Source organism: Pristiophorus japonicus, chromosome 10, assembly GCF_044704955.1.
Source record: "Pristiophorus japonicus isolate sPriJap1 chromosome 10, sPriJap1.hap1, whole genome shotgun sequence".
Lineage (NCBI taxonomy): Eukaryota > Metazoa > Chordata > Chondrichthyes > Pristiophoridae > Pristiophorus > Pristiophorus japonicus.
In genome coordinates, this window is record NC_091986.1 from 108219455 (window position 1) to 108232727 (window position 13273).

The following is a 13273-nucleotide window of genomic DNA, read 5'->3' on the forward strand; positions in this document are numbered from 1 at the left end:
GTTATCAGCATGTTGCGCATTGTCTCAGATAGCTGGACCATTACACACTAGTGATTCCTTTACATGAAAGAGTTAAATACAACTTAACATCAACCAGCGTAAACTTTAACTGGCACTAAGGTGATGGGCACCATTGATGTCTGAGCTGCACACACACAGCAGTGTGTCAGCGTTGTCACTCACATCAACGCTCTTTCAAGCAAATCGTTCAGATCTCAGCTCCTCACGTAAGAGTCTTGCAGCTATGTAGCCACCACGGGCCCTTTCCTGCGGTCTGGAGGGGGTCATGGGCATGGTTGCATAGCCAGCCTGATTGTCTGGCCCTAGATCAACATCCAGCCTCTTGTCATCCTCTTCCTCTCTCCTGAGGTGGAGCATCAATGCCTTCTAGCAATTCTTGGCCATCATGATAGCCAGGTTGTGCAGCATCAAGCAAGTGGCAACGAATTTATCTACTTGCTCAGGGTTTTATTGTAGCTCCCCTCCTGAGTGGTCAAGACATCTGAAGCGCTGCTTAAGCACAGTTATTATTTGGTGGCCCCATTGCATTGAATGTACAATAGCGATTGATCTGAAGCAATGATTTCCTCACTAAAATACACCTGGAGTAAAGCCCCTATAGTCCAGAATCTGAAAATATATCTGCTGAGATGGTCACTTCACCTGAGAAGAACTCCAGAGTCAATGCAAACTCTCCTGAAGTTGAGACAGCCTTTTGAATGAAACGACTTGCGATTTTAAAAATGTCAGCCAAACCTCTGGCGTTCATTCAGAACAGTTCCACTTTCTCCGGCCGTTTTTTTAGGCGAGCGATATTGTGGGAGATATGTGTGTGAGGTGGTGAAAGTGATGGTGGGCGATCTCCTGGTCATTAGTTTCATCAAATGTGCTCTTCAGGACAAAAAAAAGTGGGCGAGCGGTATTGTTGGATCTCAGCGTTAATTCCGTGCGGAAAGACAGTTCCTATCGAGTGGAGGGTAGCCAATGTAACCCCACTTTTTAAAAAAAGGAGGGAAAGAGAAAGCAGGGAATTATAGACCGGTCAGCCTGACCTCAGTAGTCCGCTCGCCCACTTTCTTTTGTCCTGAAGAGCACATTTGATGAAGCTAATGACCAGGAGATCGCCCACCATCACTTTCACCACCTCACACACATATCTCCCACAATATCGCTCGCCGAAAAAAACGACCGGAAAAAGTGGAACTGTTCTGAATGAACGCCATGAGGTGACCTTGGAAATAGTGGATGCATTGACAGTCATTTTCCAACATTCCATTGACTCTGGATCAGTTCCTATCGAGTGGAGGGTAGCCAATGTAACCCCACTTTTTAAAAAAAAGGAGGGAGAGAGAAAGCAGGGAATTATAGAGCGGTCAGCCTGACCTCAGTAGTGGGTAAAATGATGGAATCAATTATTAAGGATGTCATAGCAGCGCATTTGGAAAATGGTGACATGATAGGTCCAAGTCAGCATGGATTTGTGAAAGGGAGATCATGCTTGACAAATCTTCTGGAATTTTTTGAGGATGTTTCCAGTAAAGTGGACAAAGGAGAACCAGTTGATGTGGTATATTTGGACTTTCAGAAGGCTTTCGACAAGGTCCCACACAGGAGATTAATGTGCAAAGTTAAAGCACATGGGATTGGGGGTAGTGTGCTGACGTGGATTGAGAACTGGTTGTCAGACAGGAAGCAAAGAGTAGGAGTAAATGGGTACTTTTCAGAATGGCAGGCAGTGACTAGTGGGGTACCGCAAGGTTCTGTGCTGAGGCCCCAGCTGTTTACATTGTACATTAATGATTTAGACGAGGGGATTAAATGTAGTATCTCCAAATTTGCGGATGACACTAAGTTGGGTGGCAGTGTGAGCTGCGAGGAGGATGCTATGAGGCTACAGAGTGACTTGGATAGGTTAGGTGAGTGGGCAAATGCGTGGCAGATGAAGTATAATGTGGATAAATGTGAGGTTATCCACTTAGGTGGTAAAAACAGAGAGACAGACTATTATCTGAATGGTGACAGATTAGGAAGGGGGAAGGTGCAGCAAGACCCTGGTGTCATGGTACATCAGTCATTGAAGGTTGGCATGCAGGTACAGTAGGCGGTTAAGAAAGCAAATGGCATGTTGGCCTTCATAGCGAGGGGATTTGAGTACAGGGGCAGGGAGGTGTTGCTACAGTTGTATAGGGCCTTGGTGAGGCCACACCTGGAGTATTGTGTACAGTTTTGGCCTCCTAACTTGAGAAAGGACGTTCTTGCTATTGAGGGAGTGCAGCGAAGATTCACCAGACTGATTCCCGGGATGGTGGGACTGACCTATCAAGAAAGACTGGATCAACTGGGCTTGTATTCACTGGAGTTCAGAAGAGTGAGAGGGGACCTCATAGAAACGTTTAAAATTCTGACGGGTTTGGACAGGTTGGATGCAGGAAGAATGTTCCCAATGTTGGGGAAGTCCAGAACCAAGGGTCACAGTCTAAGGATAAGGGCTAAGCCATTTAGGACCGAGATGAGGAGAAACTTCTTCACCCAGAGAGTGGTGAACCTGTGGAATTCTCTACCACAGAAAGTAGTTGAGGCCAATTCACTAAATATATTCAAAAGGGAGTTAGATGAAGTCCTTACTACTCGGGGGATCAAGGGTATGGCGAGAAAGCAGGAAGGGGGTACTGAAGTTTCATGTTCAGCCATGAACTCATTGAATGGCGGTGCAGGCTAGAAGGGCTGAATGGCCTGCTCCTGCACCTATTTTCTATGTTTCTATCTATGTTTCTATGTAACGCTGGGCGATATTATGGGCGTTGATTTCGCCCATTCTGATGATTCTGCCCCAAAAAAGTGGGCAGGCAGTAATATTTTTTCCCAGCGTTAAGCAGATGGGGAAAGTAATGCTCGGCGATAAGTTTCCTAAAAATGCCCACCAGTTTCCATTTTGTGCCAAAATTGGCGATATATAGGCGTTATACATAATTTCAGTGGTAAAATGAGCGTTAAGTGGGCGTTAAGCATGCAAAAAAGGTGGAGGTTCCAGACCAATATATCCACCAGATTGGTTTTACAGTCGATCCTGATTATTAAAGCGAATAGAGATAGCCTTAAACTTGACTATTCTCCAAAAAAAGGATAAATCCTTGGGGGTCACCAGAGATAATGATGTGGCGTGGGAAAAGAAGCCATTGCAGGTGATTCTCTGGCTACAATTAGATAGATCAGAGTGGAACCATGTGAGTGCAGTCCCACCCAGCTGGATGATGGTGAAGAGGCGTTGGAGGAGGATGGAGTAGTCCACCATGTCAAAGGTTGCAGACAAGTCAAGAAGAATGAGGGCATATAGTTTACCTGCGTTGCAGTCAGAAAGGTTGTTATTTGTGACTTTGATGAGAGCCATTTCGGTATGTGGCAGCTGAATTCTGGGGCTGGCAAGGCATTGCCAATGGCTGTCAAGGTCATCTTAGTCCTGAACTTTTTCACCTCTATCTCCTTCCAGGCTGCTGCAAGGACATCAGCAACATCAGTCAGTCTGCAGAACACGGATGCATTACACAGGTGACTGATGTGTTATTTGACACAGCAAGCAATGTCATCACTTTGCCTGTGGACAATTGATAAAAGCCTTAGGATTTTTCAAATGGCTAGATTTCCTATTGCCCGGGGCATCATTGATTGTAAACTGCTACACATTCATGAACTGAATGAGTTATCTTTCTATCAATATTTTAGTAACCTGCAACTATCTACACAAAATCATGCAGGTAACTGTCTTTTTCCCTTGTAGCAGTCAAGATGCTATCATTTTAAGGCAATCCGCCATTCATCATTCTCGTTTCACACCCACCTTCACTTGATCGGCAAAAAAAAGTGCAAAGCTGACTTCTAGAAGAGATGAAAGCTATCCTTTACTATACCTTTCGGGATAATTTCTACAGTTGGTTTCGAGAGAAATGTGTTTCTGAAGTGTATGGTCTCATTAATATAACAAGGATTTACTGTGTTTGCTTCAGAGTAGGAAGCAGACACTGAGTGCTGTGTTTGGCAGCTGCTCTCTGTCATTGATGAGTGTTCCTCTTCTCTCTTATAGGGGAAGCTGGATGAAGCAAACACAACTACGATGTAGGAGAACTATGGCTGCTTCATACAGCTGCTGAGCACATATGCAATGAGGTACATGCATCCACCTGAAAAAAAACACCAAACACACCACAGACCTGATAAAATAAACATTCTGATGCCTGGATGGTTCAGGAGCAGTCCTAAAATAAATCTTGACCAGAGTGTCATGAATCTTCATTGTCTGCTGCATGCCTCATATCTTCGCTTTTCAACAAGCAATAAACATGAACCAGCTGGAGCAACATGGTACTGAACATCACCAAGCCTTTATTGTTTAGGAACCCAAGGAACTAGAGAATTCAGATGCACAGCTTTTCCAAATGTGAGAATCATTTGGCAGCTTCTCACAGACAAAACTTTCTCACAGTTGCCCCATCAATTGCTCATCTATCCTTGCATGAACAGCTCTCACATCTTTCACTTGCACTGGGAAAAGAAAATCACCAACAACTACTTTTGAAGAGCTACTTAACGAGCAGCCACACCATGCCTCTCACTGCATTTTTATTTTCCTGAGCCATTAAAATGAAACCCTCTGCATATGCTGCCACTCAAGTTCCACCATATACTATTATCCAAAATATTAGGAGTGCAAAATTCGGATCGATAGTGACCTTAGAGGTTGAAAATAGAGGTATAAAGCTGTGGTACGAGTCGCGCCGGATGCAATATTGGTGAAGGTGTTAGCATGTTTGCAGTGAGTGCCCATTGTAAATATGCAAAATAGGCAGATCATGTTGTCAATCAACGCGTAATGCTGATTTGATGCCACATTGCCATTTTGGAGTGCAATGGTTCAGCTAACGCTCTCTCTTAAGTTTGCACAGCTGAACATGCATTCATCCACCCTCCCCCCACTAGTGCTAAGGACGTGCTCACTGAAATCTGCCATCTGCTGCAGCCAGAACTACAACCTCAGAGCAGGGTGAGGACCACATTGCCGGTGACTGTAAAGGCTACTGTGGCCATGAACTTTATGCATCAGGCTCCTTCCAGGCTGGAGCTGGAGATATTTGCAACATCTCGCAGTTTGCTGTCTACTGTCGCGGAAGGTAGGTCAATGCCGGGGCACTTAAAGACCCAGCTAGGAGAGCCCTATACAGACAGCGCCTCACAGCTAACTTGCCGTGCCTTGATGAACCGAGACGCAGAATGCCCACAGCGTTTGGTCTACCCTCCAGGCTTCCATTACCAGTGCCCGCAAAGAGACGCTCGGTCACTCAACCAGGAAACACCAGGACTGATTTGATGAGAATGATCAGGAGATCCAAGAGCTAATAGACCGCAAGCGCAGGACAGTTCTGAGCCATAAACAACAATCTAATTCGGGAGCAGCAAAGAAGCATTACAGGGGCTCAAGGCTGAGGTACAACAAAAAACCCGGGACCTAAAGAACAGTTAGTGGATGGAGAAAGCACAGGAGATACAGCAGCTGGCCGACAGCTATGATGTGCAAGGATTTTTCATCGCAGTCAAGGCCACCTACGGTCCAAACACCCAAGGCCCCACCCCACTGCTGGCCAAGAATGGGGAAACACTCATCAAGGACACCGAGGCAGTCAGGATCCGTTGGAAGGAACACTTCGAAGATCTCCTCAATCGAGACTCTACCTTAAACCCAAGTGTTCTTGACTCCATCCTGCAGCATGCTATCTGCCACCACCTCACTGCACGAGGTAGAAAAAGCCATAAGACAGCTTAAAAACAACAAGGCTATGGGTGCGGATAGAATCTCTGCTGAGGTACTGAAGTATGGTGGAGGCGCACTGTTGGCACGAATACATGACCTCATCTCTCTCATCTAGAGGGAGAAGAGCATACCGGGAGATCTCAGAGATGCAATGATCATGACCATCTTTTAAAAAGGGGACAAGTCCGACTGCAGCAACTACAGAGGAATCTCCCTGCTATCAGCCACTGGGAAAGTTGTCGCTAGAGTCCTCATCAACCGTCTTCTTCCTGTGGCCGAGGAGCTCCTTCCGGAGTCACAGTGTGGATTTTGTCCCCTACGGGGCACAACAGACATGATTTTTGCAGTGCGACAGCTGCAGGAAAAATGTATGGAACAGCGCAGCCCTTATACATGGCCTTCTTCGACCTTACAAAGACCTTCGACACTGTCAACCACAAGGGTCTATGGCACATCCTCCTCCGTTTCGGATGCCCCCTAAAGTTCGTCACCATCCTCCGCCTGCTCCACGACGACATGCAAGCCGTGATTCTTACTAACGGATCCATCACAGACCCAATCCACGTCCTGATCAGGGTCAAGCAGGGATGCATCATCGCCCCAACCCTTTTCTCAATCTTCCCTGCTGCCATGCTCCATCTCACAATCGACAAGCTCCTCGCTGGAGTGGAACTAAACCAGAGAACCAATGGGAACCTGTTCAACCTTCGCCGTCTCCAGGCCAGGTCCAAGACCACCCCAACCTCTGTTGTCGAGCTACAGTACGCAGACGATGCCTGCGTCTGCGCACATACAGAGGCTGAATTCCAGGACATAGTCGACGTATTTACTGAGGCGTATAAAAGCATGGGCCCCACGCTAAACATCAGTAAGATAAAGGTCCTCCACCAGCCTGTCCTCGCCGCACAGCACTGCCCCCCAGTCATCAAGATAAATGGCGCGGCCCTGGACAACATGGACCACTTCCCATATCTCGGGAGCCTCTTATCAATAAGAGCAGGCATTGATGAGATCTAACACCGCCTCCAGTGCACCAGTGCAGCCTTCGGCCGCCTGAGGAAAAGAGTGTTTGACGATCAGGCTCTCAAAACTGCCACCAAGCTGATGGCCTACAGGACTGTAATAATACCCGCCCTCCTGTATGGCTCAGAAACATGGACCACGTACAGTAGACACTTCAAGTCGCTGGGGAAATACCACCAACGATGTCTCCGCAAGATTCTACAAATCCCCTGGGAGGACAGACACACCAACATTAGAGTCCTCATCCAGGCCAACATCCCCAGCATTGAAGCACTGACCAGACTGGGCAGGCCACATCGTTTGCATGCCAGACACGAGACTCCCAAAGCAAGTGCTTTCCTCCTTCATGGCAAACGAGCCAAAGGAGGGCAATGGAAACGTTCACCTTCAAAGCCTCCCTGATAATGTGCAACATCCCCACTGACACCTGGGAGTCCCTGGCCAAAGACCGCCCTAAGTGGAGGAAGTGCATCTGGGAGGGCGCTGAGCACCTCGAGTCTCGTCACCGAGAGTATGCAGAAATCAAGCGCAGGAAGAGGAAAGAGCATGCGGCAAACCAGGCTCCCCAGCCATCCCTTCCCTCAATGACTATCTGTCCCACCTGTGACAGAGACTGTGGTTCTCGTATTGGACTGTACAGCCACCTAAGAACTCATGCTAAGAGTGGAAGCAAGTCTTCCTCGATTCCGAGGGATGCCCTATGATGATAATGTTACTGAGGTTCTCTATTCCAAGCGATTGGAATACATTTCATTTTCTCTTGCCAGAGAGCAGCAGACGGATCGAGCACACGGCATTGCGAGGATTACAGGCTTGTAATGGTGCAGGGTGCTATTGACTGCATGCATGTCGCTTTGCGGGTGCCACATGTAAACTCTGAGATTTACTGCAACCAGCTTAACGTCCAGCTGGTGTGCAACCATAGGCAGCAAATGGTGCAGCTGAATGCCCGGGTATTCCGACAGCAGTCATGATGCCTTCATATTGCGGCAGTCCGCTGTGCCAGCTGCATTTGAACCACCATGACAAACCAGAGGATGGGACTACTGGATGACAAGGGCTATCCGCTGACTACATGGCTAATGACCCCAGTACACAACCCATGCACACATAAGCTGCATGCATACAATGAAAAGCATGCGGCCACATGAAATGTCATAAAGCAGATCATTGGTGTGCTGAAACAATGTCTCTGCTGCCTGGACCTGCAGTACTCAGAGCAGAGCAGGTGTCAAGGTTTGTGGTGGTCTGCTGCATGCTGCACAACCTCACCATCATGAGGGCACAGCCCTTGCCACCAGCTATATGGTGAAAGGCTGAGGAGCAGGAGGAGCAGGAGGAGTAGGAGGAGAAGGATGAAGGAGGAAGAAACCTAGACAGCCCATTTCTGGCTCGGCTGCCTGTGAACAACTCAACCGACTGTGATACCACAATTCTACATTCACCAGCAGTTCCATACCTTACCTTCCCTCTTTTACTGATTGTCACAGCGTCCACTTGGCCACAATGCAAAAATAAAAGTTACACAAAGTAAACATTCCAAACAAAATTTATATGTCAAACCATGTCATATTGCTCCAAACATCAACTAATCACCTTTATGCATTCCCTTAGTGCTTGTTATTGTGTTTGTAGGCACTGTGAAGACTTTAGTCCTTTATTGCAGCTCCTGAGTGAGGACAGCAAGAGGTGAGTTCCCTTTTATACTGGGTTACCTGCAGTGTGCAGGCAACCCTTAGGTCTCCAGCAGCAGCACCCTCTGGTGCACAGGTAAGGTGTGTACAGGGTGACGGTACATTCAGTGTTACAGTTCATCATAACATTGTAGGCATGCATACATAACAACACTCCCCCTAAGCATTTTTCAAGTCTTTATTGCCATGACCTGGGAAGGTGATCAGTAGTGGGCTATAGTAGGCTGTGGTGAGGGTTGTGTGGGTGCCAAGTGTGATCCCTGTACTTGAGGCTGGCCTCATACATTTCCCCTCCCTCACACACAGACCATGTGGGTATCACTGTTTTGGGATCTCTCGGTGGGGGAGCCAGTGCAGTGGGTAGGGTGCATACTCTGTAGAGTGGGTAAGTGGTGGTGTGTGGTGGTGGGCAGGGCCACAGGACTGTGTGGGCTCCTTGTCCTCCATTGGTGATGAAAGTCTGGTCATTCCAGGGTCCGCCAGGAAAGCTGGAGGGTACTGGCCTCTGGTTCCTGGTGTTGGCCCTGGTGGCCAGGGGGTGTAGGGCCGATCTGGGGCAGGTTGCCAGTGGTGGTGGCTGTGCTGCCCATTGACCACTGTCCCTGCAGTGGGTCTGCTCCCACTGGGTGTGTGTGAGCCCTTCCTGGGGCATCACATTTGTCCCAAAAGTCCAGGCCACACGGTCAGGTAGCCCGCTGGACCTGGGGGTCTCCCACAGGGGGATTCCTCTGGCATTTACATTGTCCCTGCAGAACCCGGTGTCCTTTAACAGTCTAATTCCTGCATACATGACACATTGGCTCCGATTATACATAGTCGAATCTACACTGTTATCTCTCTTTACATTGTTACTTATAGCATTTACATCACTTTCTTGTATCTCGGTCTCTCCATACATGGTTACATTTGTCATTTAAAAAATTCTACCATCATCATTAAGTATTACAAACTTATTCTTAACATCACTTACACAAGCATTCATTACCTTTTTCTCATCACTTACTTCGGCATCACAATTCAACATTACATTATCAAACCTGCATTCGCTAACTGCATTTTTAACTTTAAAGTCCTTGCCACCTTTAGAGTGAAACTGTCCCTTTAAATTCTTTGGGTTACCGGGCTACGGGGGCCTTCCAATCCGGTTCGCCGCTCGGTGCCACGTGTCGCTCCTCCAACACTGCCCCTTGTGGTCTGGTCGCGGCCATTTTGATTTTAGGTTCTTCACCTCGTGGTACGGCCACCATCTTCTCGCTCTCCTCCAGGTAGGCTGTGGTGATCTTTTCCTTCTCAGGTTCAGCCACAGACGTTGGGAATCCACTTTTTTCGATGATATTCTTCTGGTGCAGTCCTGCCACAGCTTGGAAGGTGAAGTCTGGACGTTCGGTTTTGGTGATCTCGCCACAGTGTTGTGAAGTCGTCGCCGTGCAGTCGAGCTGGACGTTAGGATTTCTAGGTGCAGCGATGGATCCAAGTTCGGGACTGCGTGGGATGTCGATTGCTGGAGCCTGGGGGCCGTCATCACTTCGACCAACTTGGACCTGCTTCATCCAATGTCTTCCCAGCAGCGTTGGACCATCGCCGGCAACGATCCACAGGGGGGGTTTGTTCATCACACCGCCCTGGGAGACCTGGACGTCCACGCTGCCAACGACTGGGAGTTTACCTTTCATGTAGGTGAGCAGCTTCGCCTGGACAGGAGACAGTTTTGGTCGTTTGGCGGGATTGATCCAAAGTTTTTCAAGGGTCGTCTGGCTCATCAAAGACTGGCTCGCCCCTGTGTCGATCTCCATCGAAACTGGAACTCCATTGATGTCTACTTCCATCTTCCACAGGGAACTTTCGGTGGCGCAGGTATAAATTCCATACTCTTCTTCCAGGGGTTGAGCAGCTTCATCTTCATCAGTGTTGGAACCCAGGTGATCAGCCAACTCTTCAGCGACGCGGTGAGTAAAACTTTTTCTGCACATTCTCTGAAGGTGACCTTTCGCGTTGCAGCCTTTGCAGGTATAGTCTTTGTAGTGGCACTGGTGGGCCCTGTGGTTTCCTCCACAGTGCCAGCACGGGGCTAGCCGGTTGGCCCCATGTGGTGGACTCAGGTTTGTGGGACTCGGGGCAGCATTTCTGCCTTTAGAAGTCACCATTCGGTTCACTGCGCTCATTAGTTTAGAGTCCTGGGTGTGGGTCATCATTCACTTGGAGTCGCCGACCAAAATCATGTAGGCCTGGCTCACTTTAATTGCCTTCTGCAGGGTGACTGTGATGTCCACAGAGAGCAGTTTGTGTAGGAGGCCCTCGTGGCCGATTCGATAACAAATATGTCCCTTAGTGCTTCGTTAAGGTGGTCGCCAAAATCACACGGTGCAGCCAATCTTCTTAAATCTGCAGTATATTTAGCAATTTCAAGGCCTTCGGGTCGCCGGTGAGTGTAGAACCAGTGCCTGGCTGTGAGGATGCTTTCTTTGGGTTTTAGTTGCCCTTGTATTGAGGTTACTAGTTCCCCATAGCTCTTGGTTGTTGTCTTCGCTGGGGCTAGCATGTCCCTGATGAGGCCATGGATAGTGGGCCCACAACTATGGAGCAGGATGGCCCTGCGCTTGTTCGGCAGTATGGCCAGGGTGTCCCCATCCAGGTCGTTGGCTATGAAGAAGTGTTCTAACCTTTCCACGATGGCGTCCCAATCTTCCCTATCGGTGAATTGTTGAAAGTTGCTGAGATTCGACATGTTGTGCGTGTAGTTTGTGACCTCATCCCCAGTTATTGTGTATGTAGGCACTCTGTTAATGATTCCACGAGGCAGGGGTATGCTACTTAAACTGTGAAGACTGTAGTCCTTTATTGCAGCCCCGAGAGTGAGGACAGCAAGAGGTGAGCTCCCTTTTATACTGGGTTACCTGCAGTACATCATAATATTGTAGGCATGCATACATAATACTTGTCTTCCATGTGCTTTTGCCTGTCCTACTGCTGCTATGCAGTGCTACCCCCAGAGGCTGCAGCATGGCTGATGGAAGGCTGCTGACTTTCAGTTGGGTAGACTGCAGATGGCCTTGAAAGACAACCTTGAACAGCTTTGGGCCTAGAAGGCCCGGCTTCGGACAGCACCATCTCAGCATGAACGGCATCAGTCTGGGCTGGCTGACGGGCTGCAAGGGCACTGAAGCCAAGGAGCCACTGCCAATCCCCGGATCAGCACCTCAGCAATCCTAGAAATCTGTTGGAGGATAGATTGCTGGACTGCTGTGACACCCTGCAAGCATCTTTGCATGCTATAATCTACAGCCACGATGATAGCAGTCTGAGCTTGCATGGAGCAAGCTGACTTTGCATGGCACAAATCTGAGCTTCCACTGCAGCATCCAGACCTTGGGTGGCTTCTGTTGTGCTACAATATAAGCTGAGACATCGGCCATCACACACTGCATCATGGTTGGGTCCATAAGTGTGCTAATGGAGTTAGCCACCACTTGCATGCTGGAAAGGATGAGCTCCAAGCCCTGTGCAAATCCCCATGCTCAGTTGGTGTCAGACTCCTCCATGCTCCTTGACATTGCACACAGAATTTCTTGCAGGCCCCCCAATACACCAAGCATTTCATTGTGAATATCCATCAGCCTTCTTCTGTAGCCTGCCCCATCGATGTGCTCATCTGAGTCCTCTGCAGCAGAATTTGTGTGTGACCTGCCCTCCTCATCCCCCGAAAGAGCTGGCACCTACGCTACCCATGCCCCCTCCTCTGGCTGTTGGCCACTTGTGCCCAGTGTCTCACCGGGTGCCATTCCCAACTCTGCTCCCACAAGAACATAAGAAATAGGAGCAGGAGTAGGCCATACAGCCCTTCGAGCCTGCTCCACCATTCAATAAGATCATGGCTGATCATCGACCTCAACTCCACTGTCCCTCCTGATCTCCACATCCTTTGACTCCCCTAGACTCCAAAAATCTATCTATCTCAGCCTTGAATATATTCAGATACTCAGCATCCACAGCCCTCTGGGGGCAAGAATTCCAAAGATTTATAACCGTCTGAGTGAAGAAATTCCTCATCTCTGTCTTAAATGGCCTACCCCTTATCCTGAGAGTGTGCCCCCTAGTTCTGGACACTCCAGCCAGGGGAGACGACCTCTCAGCACCTACCCTGTCAATCCTCTTCAGAATCTTGTATCTTTCAAAGAGATCACCTCTCATTCTTCTAAACTCCAGAGAGTATAGGCCCATTCTACTCATCCCTCTCATCCCTCTCATCGCAGGACTCAATCTAGTGAACCTCAGTTTCACTGCCTCAAATGCAAGGATATTTTTCCTTAGATAAGGAGACAAAAACTGTGCACTGTACTCCAGGTGTGCTCTCACCAAGGTGTGGTCTCCCCTAAAGTACGCGCAGTGTCAGTATCTGAGCTGATGGTTGCGAGTATAAAATCGAGTGGTGGTGTTTCTTTTTCATCACTGTCTTATTGCTCTTCAACCTGTGGGATATGACATTTGAAGATACATTCACTGATCTTGACCACACAAGTGAGGTCATTCTACTGTTTGCGGCATTGCATCTAGGTTCTCGGCGCTTCACTCCTGGCATTGATCTCCACGGCTATCGAGTCCCACTACCTTTTGAACAGGTCTCTGGAGGGTCTCCTGACCTCCAGCAGATGCAGGCCATCTCTGCTACTTTCCATCTCCTCTTTCAAGGCCTCCAATGCAGCCCCTGAGACCCTTGGCGCACACTCTCTCCCTTGTTGCACTTCTTTCAGTCTTTCCC

The 13273-nt window shown here is 48.5% G+C and overlaps 1 non-coding gene across 1 annotated transcript; it reads left to right on the forward strand.

Moving 5' to 3' along the window:
• The first annotated feature begins 3895 nt into the window (after positions 1 to 3895).
• On the forward strand, positions 3896 to 4112 carry LOC139275441 (small nucleolar RNA U3). Its single transcript, XR_011595721.1, has one exon. It is a non-coding gene; the product is annotated as a small nucleolar RNA U3 (small nucleolar RNA).
• Positions 4113 to 13273: the final 9161 nt, after the last annotated feature.